Below are 14333 nucleotides of genomic sequence, written 5' to 3' on the forward strand. Positions count from 1 at the left end.
GGGGGGGGTCTCAGGAGAGGGCAGTTGGGGACAAGGACCAGTGGGGCTTAGATAGGGGGTGGCATCCTGGGGAGCAGTTGGGGCAGGGGTCCCGGGAGGGGGTGATCAGGGGACAGGGGGGTTGGATGGGTTGGGGTTTCTGTGGGCGGCAGTTGGAAGGAGTGGATGGTGGGGCTACCCTCCCTCCCCGTGGAGTGTCCTATTTTTTTAATGTTAAAATATGGTATCCCTACTCTTCCCCGTGCAGCGCTCCATTCACAGCAGGCTGCAGCATGAGGTCTCAGCTTCCTCACTCCCTCCCCTTCTTTCCTGTTGGTAGTGGCCAAGGGAATGGTGGGAAATGTAGTTCTTTCCCTGCTCCAGGGCTGGCTCTATAGCAGGGGTAGGCAACCTATGGCACATGTGCCGAAGGCGGCACGCAAGCTGATTTTCAGTGGCACTCACACTGCCCAGGTCCTGGCCACCGGTCCAGGTGCTCTGCATTTTAATTTAATTTTAAATGAAGCTTCTTGAACATTTTAAAAACCTTATTTACTTTACATACAACAATAGTTTAATTATATATTATAGACTTATAGAAAGAGACCTTCTAAAAATGTTAAACTGTATTACTCGCATGCGAAACCTTAAATTAGAGTGAATAAATGAAGACTCGGCACACCACTTCTGAAAGGTTGCCGACCCCTGCTCTATAGGCAGGGAGCTAACCAAGCAACTACAGCTCCCAGGGCCCTCTGTTGGTTCTCAGCTCCCATGCTGGATCCCTGCCGCCCCTGCAAATGGGCTGCCCCAAGCACGTGCTTGCTTTGCTGGTGCCTAGAGCCGCCCCTGCCCCTGACTCAAAGACCTTTCTCCAGGTTTCTTCCAGGGTCGCACACCATGTTTTCATCTGTTCCCTCCTGCTGTCAGTGTAGCTCTGACTTTCTGTGTTCTGCCTTCCCTTACTCACCCCACACACACACACACACACACACACAGTACTCAGCAAAATTCCACCCACTCATTCCAAAACTCCTTGGTTGCATCAGACCCCTTTTGTCTCATGCTGGGGAGTTTGTGATTAATTGATCCTGACACGTATGTTAATTGAGATGGGTGTGAATGCACCATTCAGAGAGGTTTGTAATCCAGGCAGTTACCAATACCTCTCCTCATAACACTATTTTATAATTCATTTGTGAATAAAAATCCTCTCGCTGCTGAACATTGCAAAGTCATGGTCTGCAGATCACTTATACCATAACTTATACAAACTGTTATTATTAGAATTAGAATTTTATTAGGACAATGTGGAGAAATGAGATTTATTGAGTTATTTTTATCTATCAGAATATTAAAAAGTGGTAAAACCATTCATAAAAATCTCAAAGATATGCCAGTATTTTAATGCATGACAGTATATACTGAGGCCAAAAATAAAACTGGGAGCTCCTCTAACATTTCCCTGGTTGATTGGTTGGCTTGTTTTTTGTTATACAGAGGGAACTACACTAAAGGTAAAAAAGGGCTCTGGTGTTTTTTTAAGAAAAATTTAAATCAACTCTACTGCTTAATTGGACAACAAGTTGCGACAATGTTTTTTTCACATTAATTAAAAACCCAAGTTTGTTTTTTCTTGCTCTCCAAAATCCTACAGTACATTTTTCATCAATTCCATGCAGTAGGTTAGCACTCCTCCATACTTTCCCCTCATTATTATGGGCAAGGCTGGTAGCACTCTGTATTACTGAGATTGTCTGATACTTCCCATTGTAAGGTCCTGTATTCCGTTGCTTATAGTTTTGCCAAACTAACTGTTTCCGCTGGAAATTTGCAAGTCAGGTATCTGTCTCAGGCTGATCATCTTTGAAGAATTTTAGCCAAAATGGTTCAACTGTTTCTGAGAACAAGACTAGGGGAAAATACATTGTTTTGACCGTGCAAAAAAGTTCTGGTAACCTTTTCTTTTAAAAGCTCTCGTGCTGCCATGCTTTGGAACAGTGGCTTGAAATTTGGCAGGGGCTGACTTTTGTATCAGTGTGGTGTCTTTCACCATCTCCTGGAATATCCATGCAAATTTGGCCAAGTTATAAGCCTTTGAAAAAAAACTGTAGTTTGCACATGCTCAGTACAGACTTACTAGAGTTTTGCAACTAAGTTTCCTAAAGATTCCATTTTCACTAGCATGCTCCAGCCAGGGACTGAGCAGCACAGTCACTGTAATTGGAGCTGCTGTGGGCCAGCCCAGGAAACTGAGCAGAGACACTCTCCTGTGCTGTCAATGACCCCTAGGTCATGCTTGGTCAAGGCAGCATGGAGGAGGAAGCTGCCTGATATTAATGCAGAGGATCAGAGCTGGACCAAGGTGTGGAGGAATAGATTGGAACAAGGACCATGAGGGAGAGGTGGAACAGAGACTGGAGGCCAATGGGTGTGGGAGACAGAGACACTAAGACTAGCTGAGCAAAGAAACTGGGAGCAGGGTGGAGTGATGGGAGAGGAGAGAGACCTGATGAGAAGCCAATGAGCAGGGAGAGGACTGGGACTTGTTGGGCAAGCAGATTGGGAGAAGGAGCCAGGGAAGGGGTGGAGTCTGAGATCGGATGAAGAATATGGGGAGGGAGACTTGGAGCCAGCGGGGATGGAGAATGTGGGTGGTGAGCAGCTGGGAGGGCGGAACTGAGATTTGAGCAAAACCACTGGGATTCAGAGGGGACTGTCATGGAGATTCTGTAGGAGGTTACTATGACTGGGCAAGGAAACCCTCAACCTGGATGAGAAACCTAAGGAATGGAGACAGATGAGCAACCCAGGGGTGGGGAAAAGATAGGATTGGGACAGGGGCAAGTTGGAAGAGATGGGGCAGAAGGGGCTGTGACCAGTAGACAACACACCTCCAGAACCTGCAACGGAACCCAAGATTCCGGAGTCTCACCATGCCTCTGCTATCAGCAAATATCTGCGAAACTCATTAGCAAGGTGTGTCTCTCATCATCCACTAGTGTTGGTCCACATATCAATAATAGGTTGTCATCCTCCAGGCTATCAGTTACTCCATTAGCTTAAGTGGCAGAGGTCTGTGTGGGAATCTAAAGGTGCCAACCCCGATGACCCATGTGGGTGTTTATATAATGCCACATGATGGAATTTCTGTAGGATTTTTTCCTTCCCCCCTTTAGGGTACTTTTAAAAAAAATCTAGGATTTCACACACAAAAAACTACATTAAAGGATTATTAAGGTTGCAAGGTCAAGCATTGAAAAGTTAGGAAATGCCATAATTAAGGTTGCCAGCCCCTTTGTAGGTATGCATTATGAAACAGCCTGCTTACGTTATCACAATATTTTTTCCACAGGACCCCATAACACACACAATAAATACCTTAATCCCTCCAAGACTCACATAAGGGTCACATTCTGCTACTTTATTCATATTACAAAGTAGCAGATTTCACATAATCCCACTGAAGTCAATCAGAAAACTTTTGAAGTAAGATGCTTCCCAGAGAGTGAGGGTAACAGAATCTGGCCTAAAGTTGTCTGTTGTATGTATATAATGAACTGAAACATTCAGTTTAAATAAGAAAACTCAGCCTTCAAGATCATGTGAAAAATAAATTGTATAAAATATCTTCTCATTAAAATGTAAAATTACACAGTCTTTTTAAAAGACATCATTACATTGTTATTGGGTTAAAACCAGCGAGGAAATTCAAATAGCTCACTTCTGAACTCATTTACCCTCGGGCTTTCTTGGCCATTCCATTCTCTCTTATAACTAAGCTGTAATAACCAACCTATATTTTCTACATGGAGTGTTGTAGAAATGCAATGATGGCTTGCAAGTTTATCTGATTCATAAGTAGGTATAAAGCAATAGCTAAGAGTATATCAAATTATTAACATTTATATTACATGTTTACTGATATATCGGTACACGGAATTATTTAATGCAGAAATAAAAGTGCTTAGACAAAATTTTACTAAAGAATCTTGTCCCTTTTATTGTGTTTGTGAAGTGGGCTCATTTATCTGTGAGCCTGAGGAAATCCAGCACTTTTTATTCAGCTATCATTCAAAACCAGTGGAGGTCTAAATTGAACTTTAAAATGTCAGGGCTAGCAGTATTATTGGCAACTAAATTAAATTATTAGGAACAATGTATTCATTACTAGGTTATGTACTAATTATTAGCACATCGTGAAACTGCTTTGAGATGAATGGGCATACCTAAACGTATAGAAACACGAGCAAATATACAACAAACTGACTAGCCATTGTTTCAGCATATTACTATATGGTATTAGCTTCCTTCTTGAGACTCTCCAACACAGGGTCCAGTCAATATATGCCACTATAAAAAACACTTCATACACCCCTATCCTACAAGTTATTAGTAGGGATTAAAATTGGATTCTTCAATTCTAATAAAAGCTTGAGCGTCTATTGTTGAGCTAATATACCTTTAGCTAGTAACAATAGTAGGCTTGTATTCTCTTATGTGGACTAAGCCACTAGAGGGAGATATGTAACATCAGTAGTTTACACTGAAAAACACACAGAGATGGGTATGATAAATATACTTGTATCTCACCCATATCTTATTTCTAGTAGGGCAGTCCTTAGAAACCAGGCTGGAAGATCAGAATGACTGTCTAAGAGGTAGTGTACAAATAAATCACAGAAAAGGCAGTCCCAGAGCGCTTATTCTGCTTTGTGATAAGGTTTTGGCTTTTATGACAGAATATTGCCTGGGGGATGTTTTCATTTGTAACAAGTCCCCTTTCCTCCAGTAAAAAAACAGCATTACTCTGTTTGTGAGTCTTATTCTTGAGGGCAGGAAACAAAATCATATACTTAGCAGTGTAGATCTTGGGAAGGTTTTACCTATTCAGAGAGGCTTGGTTGATCAGGAATCAAACATGAAGGAAAACCAGATTAATCAAATGCCTCATGCACATCTTAATGGAACCATCGAAAAGTCTTCCCAACACTGTTAAAAATTATTAGGATAGGCATATGCTGATTTTTAATTGGAGGGAAATTGTTCGTCCCTTCTAATATAAGCTTGAGTCACTACCCCTCACAAAACTTGGTTCATGGACTATCCAGTTCTGCCATGATTTATCACAAAAATTAGATTTTGAGTAGATTCCAAGCTAGCTCATTAGAAGATTGAATAATGGAAAAGAGACAGTGGTGAATTGATTTTTCTGGCACAATGACACTGACAAGAAATTAAACATATCTAACTTTATTATAAAGCGCTGGATCAATATTTCCAAACTACATGTCCCATCTTCCTAATTATAGCATGCATGAATATACTGATTGGTGAGAAGGAACATAGAGTCTGGAATGAGATAAGAGAACAAAAGGAAATGCTGGTTAAATTACATAGTAGATTGCACTAGTAGTTATCTGGCAAAGCCTTCCTGCCTCGCTACATCCCTCTAAGGACTATTACTCTCTTAGAAGATGTTGACACCATCTCAGAGCAGATTCTCCACATTTACAGGCATAATAGGTTAAAGTGGTCACCATGGAAGAGTCAACATTTGTGAATGTTCTTACTCAACGATTTAAGAGATACCACCATTTCACCCATATGTAGATTAGAAAGCCCCTGTGGTATTTCATACTCTATGTGAGGTAACTATTGGCAAGTGCTAACTATTATGAGATCCACAATGAGAGATGACCTTGGACTCAATGTAGCAATGTTTTTCAGAGGAACCTCAAACCCCTTTTAATCAGTTTAACCTCATAATCCATCAATCTCAAATATTTATCTGATCCCCATTATTGTAACATCTGAGCGCCTCACAATCTTGAATGCATATACACTCACACCACACCTAAGAGACAGAGCACTGCTTTTATCCCCACTTTAGAGATGGAAAACTGAGGCACAGAGCAACTAAGCAATTCATCCAAAATCAGACAAGCAATCTGCGGCAGAGCAGGGAATTGAACCTGGATTCGTAGGTCCCAGGATTCCACCCCAGCTCCTGGACGATTCCTTCCTATCTACAGGCACACACTGTCTCTGTGAGGTAAGCATTGGATGCAAATAACAAATGGGTAAATTGAGGCACACAAAGGTTAAGTGACTTACCCAGAAAACCAGGAGTGCCAACACTCCATGCCATTTTAACCATTAGGCAACACTGCCTCCCATTGTGGCTGTAGTATGCATACCTCCTGAGCGGCAGTGTCAATGTAGTTACCATGGCTGCCTCTTGATGAAGAGAAGGTGGAATGGGAACAGTAGAGAAGTGATTGGGAATGAATGAGACGGTGAAAAGCCTCTAGAGTCTCACTCACACTGGTTTCGTTATCTTGGCAAATGGAAGGTGTAACTGATGTAAAAGCCTTTGCCTGTGTTGAAATAATGTGCAGTAGAGGTTTGGAGTTCCCCTGCTGCACCAGAAACAGAGAAATTTTAAAAAAGGGGCCCAACTGTGGCATCTAGTTCCTGGCTGCAATAGGAGGAGGTGCAAAGTTACATCCGTCTGTAGGGAGTTTGGGATGGGATTGTGCAATCCTTTACACGTCTGGCTGCACAGTAGAGAACTGCTCAGGCTGCACCAATATTTAGGATGATGCAGCCCACTCCCCACGGTGTAGCTGATCAGCTTCTCGCAAACATGCTGCTTCCTGTAAACATAAATAGCACCAGCATCCAGCTAACCCAACACTGGCCCAAAGAGCAAAATACACATGTACCCTTAGGTACCTGCCACTCTTCATGGTCACTCTTCTTACTACATCACATCGGGGTCACCAGTGTGATCAGATGTTTGGCTGCGTGTGTGTTCTTTCAGCATGCTGTCCCAGCTCTGCAGAGATAGCAGACCTCAGTTAAACTGCCCAATAAAGCCACAGACTCAGTTCGTAGCGAGGGAACTTGGTCACGTTTATTGTCAACGAAGCACAGTGCTAATGCCCTGGCTCAATGTTTACAGGTACACTAACACATGTATGCCTGTTGCAATGGACTAACTCAGTTAAAGGCAGAATTTTCCATTATCCCCTATGCCTGTCAAAGTCACTCCCTCTGAGATACATCTTTATGCACAGATACGTAATTTGTTTGTATTACCCCTGACGTATCTAGGTGCCACCCTCTGATGTATTTGTTTGCCACTCATTACCTCGTACATGTTGGTTTGATCAAAATATGTCTATCCATCATGCTGTAATCCTGATCTTATCTTTAGAATGGATCAGTGTGTTTCTGTTATCTTTGGGGAATGTGCTGGTATCAAGGTGTTGTGGTACCACCTTTCTGGAATGTGTTTGCATATATATTCTTATGCCTAGCACTACTTAGGAATGCGTGCCAGATTCTGTGAGCAGGGCCTGCCTCTTGCTCACAACTTAACTTTGCTTTATATTAGCAAGTTGTGACCATTACTTTAGCCCAGGCCTCAGAGCTCATACCAGGCCTCTAATACAAGGCCTTTTGTTTCAGGCCCTCTTCTTACTACATTAACTATTTCATATAGAAGACCCATACTGCTAAATTAAATATAGATTTAAATATATGTCCCTTCTTTCGAGGGGACATGAAGGCTGGCCTTTTGGTTAAAGCTGTAAACTGGGAATTTGGGAGATGCGGGTTAAATTCCTGGCTGTACAACAGGTTTTCTGAAGTGACTTTGGGCAAGTCACTTCATCTCTCTGTGCCTCAGTTTCCCCCTGTAAAACGGGGATAATAAACCTTCCTCTCTCCCACCCTTTATCTGACTTGTCTATTTCGATTGTGAACTTTTGAGGGTAGCAATTTTTTCTTACTATGTGTATGTAACTCTTTAGTCTTTGGACACTTGGGTAATAGTCCAGAGAAGAGGCATCTCTGACTGAACACTTTCATGTTCCATTTAATTCTGTATAACGTAATGGGCACTGTGTAAGCACTTGCCTTCACTGTGCACTAGAGCATGACATTCAAGCCTTACCTATTGCTTAAAGGCTAGGTAACTTTCATGTAAGCAGTGGAAGGGATCACCTTGATTGCTTCTCTGCCTTAGTCCCATGACAGACACATGGGGCTTAATGCTTTTTTGTGATGCAAACTGGTGAATCCCAGATGGATAAGGAATTCAGAGCATCTTGGAGAAGAGACTCACAAACAAGAGCTCACGTGAGATGTTTGCAACTGGACTTTGTTTCTTAGTAGGGTATAGAAATACTATCAGGAATATAGAGAGGGAGTCAACCAGGGTGGATTTGATTTAAATCACTAGTCAGGAAGACTCGATTTAATCATGGATTTCTACATAAAAGTGCATTTCTTGTTGGTTGTTATAACCTTAATACATATTCTTCACAACTCAGAGAGAGATATAGGTTTCATTTTTAGAAGGTACACACTGTACATTTTTAAAGTGATTTATTTTGAAAAATTTTCAGATTAGTTTTACAGCTATATCAGAAAATGAATGATTATTTGGTTATTTCATTTACCAAAGGTAATTGAAGCAGATATTTATGAAGTCATTGGGAGGTGAACTATCTCCAATTCAACAGGTTAATCATTAATATTTGGAGGATTTTCTTGCCATGCTGTATTAGGAGAAGATCATCACCAGACAGACATTTAAATTGTTTTATTTAACTAAAACAACAACATTATGTATTCTGGATTTTTTTCTTCAACAGCAAACATAACATATTTTAACAAAACAAGCATATGAATTTTTGAATTTAGTTAAACATTCAAGTTTTTTAAAATCAGGTTTATTTTTGTTAAAATTGTTTTTAACTAAAATAGTTAAATGAAATTTAAAAACAAAAAACAAAAATTAAATCGACTAGGTCAGCCAGGTCAACATGAGAAACTTAAAATATTGGCTTCTGCAGCGAACTCAGTCATCTTCGCCTTCATTTTCCTGTTTGTTCATAATCTGGAAAAGAAAAACAAGCCTTCCTGCTTTTTCAGGTCCCAAACAATTTCTCAATTTGTAATGAATTAGTCCAAAGGAAGAAAATATTCTTTCCACACCAGCAGAAGAAGCTACTGCTGTTAAAAGTGAGATTATCACTTCAACAGTCACTGAATCCAAGTGCTTAAGTGACTTCCACCAGTTCACTGCTGTGACTCTCTTTAAAACATCATCAGCAAACATATATTTCTTGAATGGTTCACCTTTAGCTCTGAAGTTTATTATAGTTGGCATTATGGAGCGATGATTGGTGGATGTCCATGTTATAGCCAACTCCTCTTCTTCAGCAGTTAAGGTTTGACCCTGGTACCAAGTATTGAGAATATTTGCAAGAAAATGAGCTGGAGATAGTGCTTGTCCCATTTGTTTTTTTAATGCTTGTAATTTAACTCTGTCATTGCATATTTCTCTTTTTTAAGATCTCACCCAGTTCCTTCCAAATTTCAACAGCGTCAGCAATAAGCCAGCTATTTCCCTGCATTTTGTTCAAGGCTACAGAAATAGGCTTCAGGGTACTCAGCATCTGTTCAACATTTCTCTTAAGCCCAATGTTGAGAACTTTGGCTGTGACAGTGCCATCTATTTTTTCACAATTTTGTTCACAAACTGTCATCGGATTAGGCCAGTTAGCCTTTATTCCTGGAACACTGAAGTCTTTGGCTAGGAGGTGCATCAAATGAGCACTGCACCCGTATGTTATTAGCTTGGGACTCTCTTCACTCTCTTCTAAATAATTTCTTCTCATCTTGGATACATTTGCAGCATTGTCTGTGACCAAGGTGAGTACTAGACATTTGAATTTTTTTCCCCACAGTTTGTTATAGCTTTTACTGCTACTTCTTGTAAGTATTCTGAGTGTGTGCATTTCCTGGTGTATCAATTGTTTCTGTAAGCACATACAACAGGATCATTGTGGACATTGCTCCACCCATCAAGACTCAGGTTAACAATTTCATCCTCTAGATCTTTTTCACACTGCTCAATTTCTCTTTCATACACTTTATCCAGCAAATTGCCTACGACATTTGGGTGGACTGTATCCTGGTCTTAATGACTGAACCATATTAATGAAGTGTGGGTTCTCAATCATACGGAAAGGAGAGTTTGTTGCATAAGCAAACTGGGCAATTTTTTCATCAATTACCTCTTTTTGTAATCTGCTGGTTCTTATCACAAACTTATCTATGGTTGTTTTTGGACGATGGAGGTTTTTTTTGTTTGTTTTTGCTACAGATGATATACTGTGGTTATGTGACATGCATGATGTGACTGAAACACTATCATTAGCAGATAACTCTGAAACTATAGAAAATGATGGTGATTTTGAAGGTGGATAGTCTTCAGAATCCTGTATGTTGAGGATGGATTCTCCTAAACAAAATAAGTCAGTGCAGTTATTTAATTATTATTACCATACTGCTCATTTAGTATTACTCATGGCATTCACTGACAGTACTACTTTAAAGGTGAAATTATAAAAGGAAGATCTGCCTATTTCAGCTATTTATTTTTTATCACAACTGCATCTAAAATGATAGTACCATAGAGTAACAACTATATTTTTTGCTCAAACATGAGAATTCAAGAATAGTCCAGAAGGAAGACAGGCAGTCCTTAAGAAAGAAGTATGAAATAAAAAAGTTTACCAACCTGAAGATCCTGCATGTTCAGACATGTTCCTTTCATCATCTTCAAAGCAGCTTCCTCCTGAGAAGGAACACTTTTCATGATGTTGTTTCATTCAGGCAACCAGGCCTTGCATTTCTTTGTTGCACTGTTTGCAGTTTGCACACATACCTGTCTTACCCACAAGTAGAGGAACTTCTAGTTTTTTTCCTTCTAGTGAGAATGGTACGATAGATCTCAAATCATTGGAGGCTACCCTCAGAAAGACCTCAAGACTTCTGGAATATGCTGCTCAAACAGTTTCACTTTTGTTTCTACTGCCTGTCCCTCCCTTCTCACATTTATCTCTAGACTTCTTCTCCTGGTCCAGATCTATTCCGCCCCCCACCAATCTTCTATTCATTGAACTTTATGAAACTTTGCACTTTTAGAGAGAGGTAAGGGATTGACTCTGTGTACACAAATTTGCAGAGGGACAATAGGGTTGAGGTCTGTTCTTTCTCACCTTTACATATTATTTATTTATTTATTTTAAAACATTTTTACTGTTAACAAGCATGTTACCTCTGGAGAGAGAAATCCACAGTTTGAGAACTGCAAAACTAAGCATCTCTGATGGTATCTTCTAGACTGAGCACTGAGTCCCATTGGGTAGATAGAAAGATTAACCTAAATAATCTATACAGAAGCCCCTGGAACCTCATAAAATTGGGTCCCTAATCCATGAACTATTGGAACTCATTTACAAAACTTTTCTTAAACATGAATATATTGTCTCATACTTTAGAATTAGAATTTATAATCCCTATTCCATGAGATATCTTTGAGCAATAATGTATCTTAATTAAAACTATCTTTAGATAAAATGCTTTTGGAGGAAAAAAATTATCAAAAAAATCCGATTTAAATAAAAAAATCCGATTTTTTATTAGTAAAAAAAAACCATTGATTTTCATCCACCCTGGAGTCAATTTATTTATTTAATTTTTGATTACAAAACTTTAAAGAAGGTTTATTTGAAATTTTGGATAAAGAGTTGGATGGCTCATTTTATTCCAACTGGGTCACTCCTCTTTGAATACACTTATAAATTTTTTTTTTTTTTTTTTTTTTACAAAAATAATTTAAGAAAAATCTTCAGATTAATGGAAATTTACTTTACTTCACATTAGGCCTTTTCCAAACTAAGATGAATATTTTCCATATGTTCTCGTGTTTTTGTTCCTGTGCTGGACAATATTGCAGGAGACTATTTTCCCGTTATTTCTTTTCAATTTAAAATTCTCTTGCAAGTGGCTCCTCTTCTTGTTCTGTTTTTCTTTTTGAATGTGTTAGAGTGATTGGCTATATTCCAGATAGAATTGCTTGGGGGAAGACGACAACTTGATCAAGTAGATTGGAAAATAAACACTTACGCATAAGTTTAGAAAATAAAAGCCAAAGCTTGAGAGGGGGGGGGGGGGGGAAGAGGCCACCTTACCCGGGCAGGGGGGAAAAAATCAATTGATAGTAGTCATAGGAAATGTAACACTGGAGGAAGGAGAGAGAAAACTTAAATGCCATCTAGAATATATGAACTCAATGATACAGATCTAAGGATAGGAAGGATCTGAGTTAGGGAGATTGAAGGTGTTCAGAATAAGAAATACAATATCAGGATTTTAAGTATGAATAAATGCAAAGCACCAAGCCACTCCCTCCAAACCCACAAGTCTACAGAATGAAGAACCGAGTTTATAAAAGATAGAAAGAGTAAAGAACCATGGCTTGTATCATACTTTAGATAGGATACCAAAAAATGGGAAGGTGGGAGCAGTTGATAAAGAAAAGTAGAAATGACAAAGATGCGAATGATGCATTTGAGATGAACAGGAGGTGGGAATGTTTCTCATTAGGGAGAGGATGTTTCCTTATAGGTCGGGAATCCAGGCTATGGGAAATAGTTTCATAACTGCTAATCCAGACCGGATTCTTGCAAGAGGCTAAACATCTGGTGGGAGAGTCTGAGAGCACCTTCAACTCCTATTGATTTTACTAGGTCCTAGAGCATTTAGCATTTAATTATGACAAGTCAACTTGTACATAGTGTCTGTAGCACACTGTACCAATGATGCGGGTATTCTCTATTGGCTAGAATATAATAGAAGAGTGATAACCCAGTTCATGGAAACTAGGCCATGTTCTCTGCTCTCTCAAGTTTATATGTTTGAATGAGAGAAATGGGAGTATGGTGGTTCATGAGAGCTAGTTACAAGCTCCCCAGTTCTCTGCCTGATTCCAGTTTCAGCAGCCAGCAAAGGTCCCCAAAGCATCATGTGCCAGCTCAGGATAGGAGAGTTCAGTATGACCTGTCCACTCCTCCCGCTTTGTCATTTCACCAGGGCCTACAAGGAGAGTAGCAAAGAAGTTGGCTATGCAGGCTCTGTGGGAATCATAAGCTAGGGGGGATGTGCCCCAGTTTCCATTCACGTCATGTTGTCTGAGCTATGCCAACAGAGTGGAGGGGACAGAGAATCTTCTCCCCTACATTTGTCCTTTAAGCTGTACCCCAAGACAGAGAGAGACAGACACACACAGCCTAGACCCATGTACAGCAGTTCTAAAAATGTAGATTATAAAGTTCTTTGGAGCAGAGATCTGTAATGTTACTTTTCCATAGAACTGTACACCACTTCTATGATGCTATTAAGAAATCAACAACAAATCTAATACACTACCAATTATGTGCTGAGCTTGGTTAGTCACCGAGCCAGTGAATTAATTAATATATCTTTTTTAAAAACATGCATGAAAAACACATTTCACTCAGTAGAACAATGTACCGTAAGCAATCTGGAGACAAAAGATTACACAATTACCTTATTACTTCTAACACAAAAGCATATATTTTCACTCATTGTTGATGAATTAAAAAATCTTTTTGTTTTGAATCTGTAACCTGGAAATACAAGTTACTGTGAAAGATTTTGTCAACCCTTTTTGTTAGGTTTTGAAACCCTCTATATGTCTAATCACGTTTTCAACCTACCTTCTAGTTATTCTTTGTGGAGGGCACCTCTGAAATACATGGAATGTGAATGAAGAAAAGTAAGATCTATTCTCTCACCTTCCGATCGATGTGGCGCTCATGTTCACGATGGGAAGGGCCCTTTGCGGGCCGGCACCCCAACTGCAGGGGCATCCGGTGTTCAGGAGGATTGGGACCCTCTTCCTTTTTGCGCACCTGGATCCAGGGACCAATCGAGACTTCCCTCCTCGGGGTGGCCAGGTGCGTGCCTGGCCCTCTGTGCGTGGGGCCGTCTGGCCGAGATCTCCTTTGTGCGAGGTCGAGCGGCTCCAGCAGACCACTCAGGGGTCCAAAAACCCAGGGAGCTGTGAGGCTCAGCAGGGCCAAACATGGTCGCGAGAGCAAGCAGGAGCGCTCTGCGGTCCCGCACCACACCTGACGGGCCCACTCCACGCACACACCCTGGTGGAAGGTGGGGTGGCCATCGGCGGAAGGTGGGACCCTCATATTGCCCTCTCACTAGAGCCCCAGTAACCCCTGCTGCTTTCCCTGCCTGGTCGCTGACTTCTTCTCTAGTGCGTTGCCTGGAAGGCAGACACGGCCTCTGCGCCACGTCGCCACATAAAGGGCCACAGGGAAAAGCAGGGTGAAGGGGGGCTTGAGGGGGTCCGGCTCCATCTATCTCCCACCATCCTTCTTCGGTGTGACCCAGGGCACTGGGGGGAAAAAAAAGCAGTGAGAGGGCCCCCGCCCTCTCTTCTGCCAGACTCC

The sequence above is a fragment of the Trachemys scripta genome, chromosome 10 (genome assembly GCF_013100865.1).
Source record: "Trachemys scripta elegans isolate TJP31775 chromosome 10, CAS_Tse_1.0, whole genome shotgun sequence".
Lineage (NCBI taxonomy): Eukaryota > Metazoa > Chordata > Testudines > Emydidae > Trachemys > Trachemys scripta.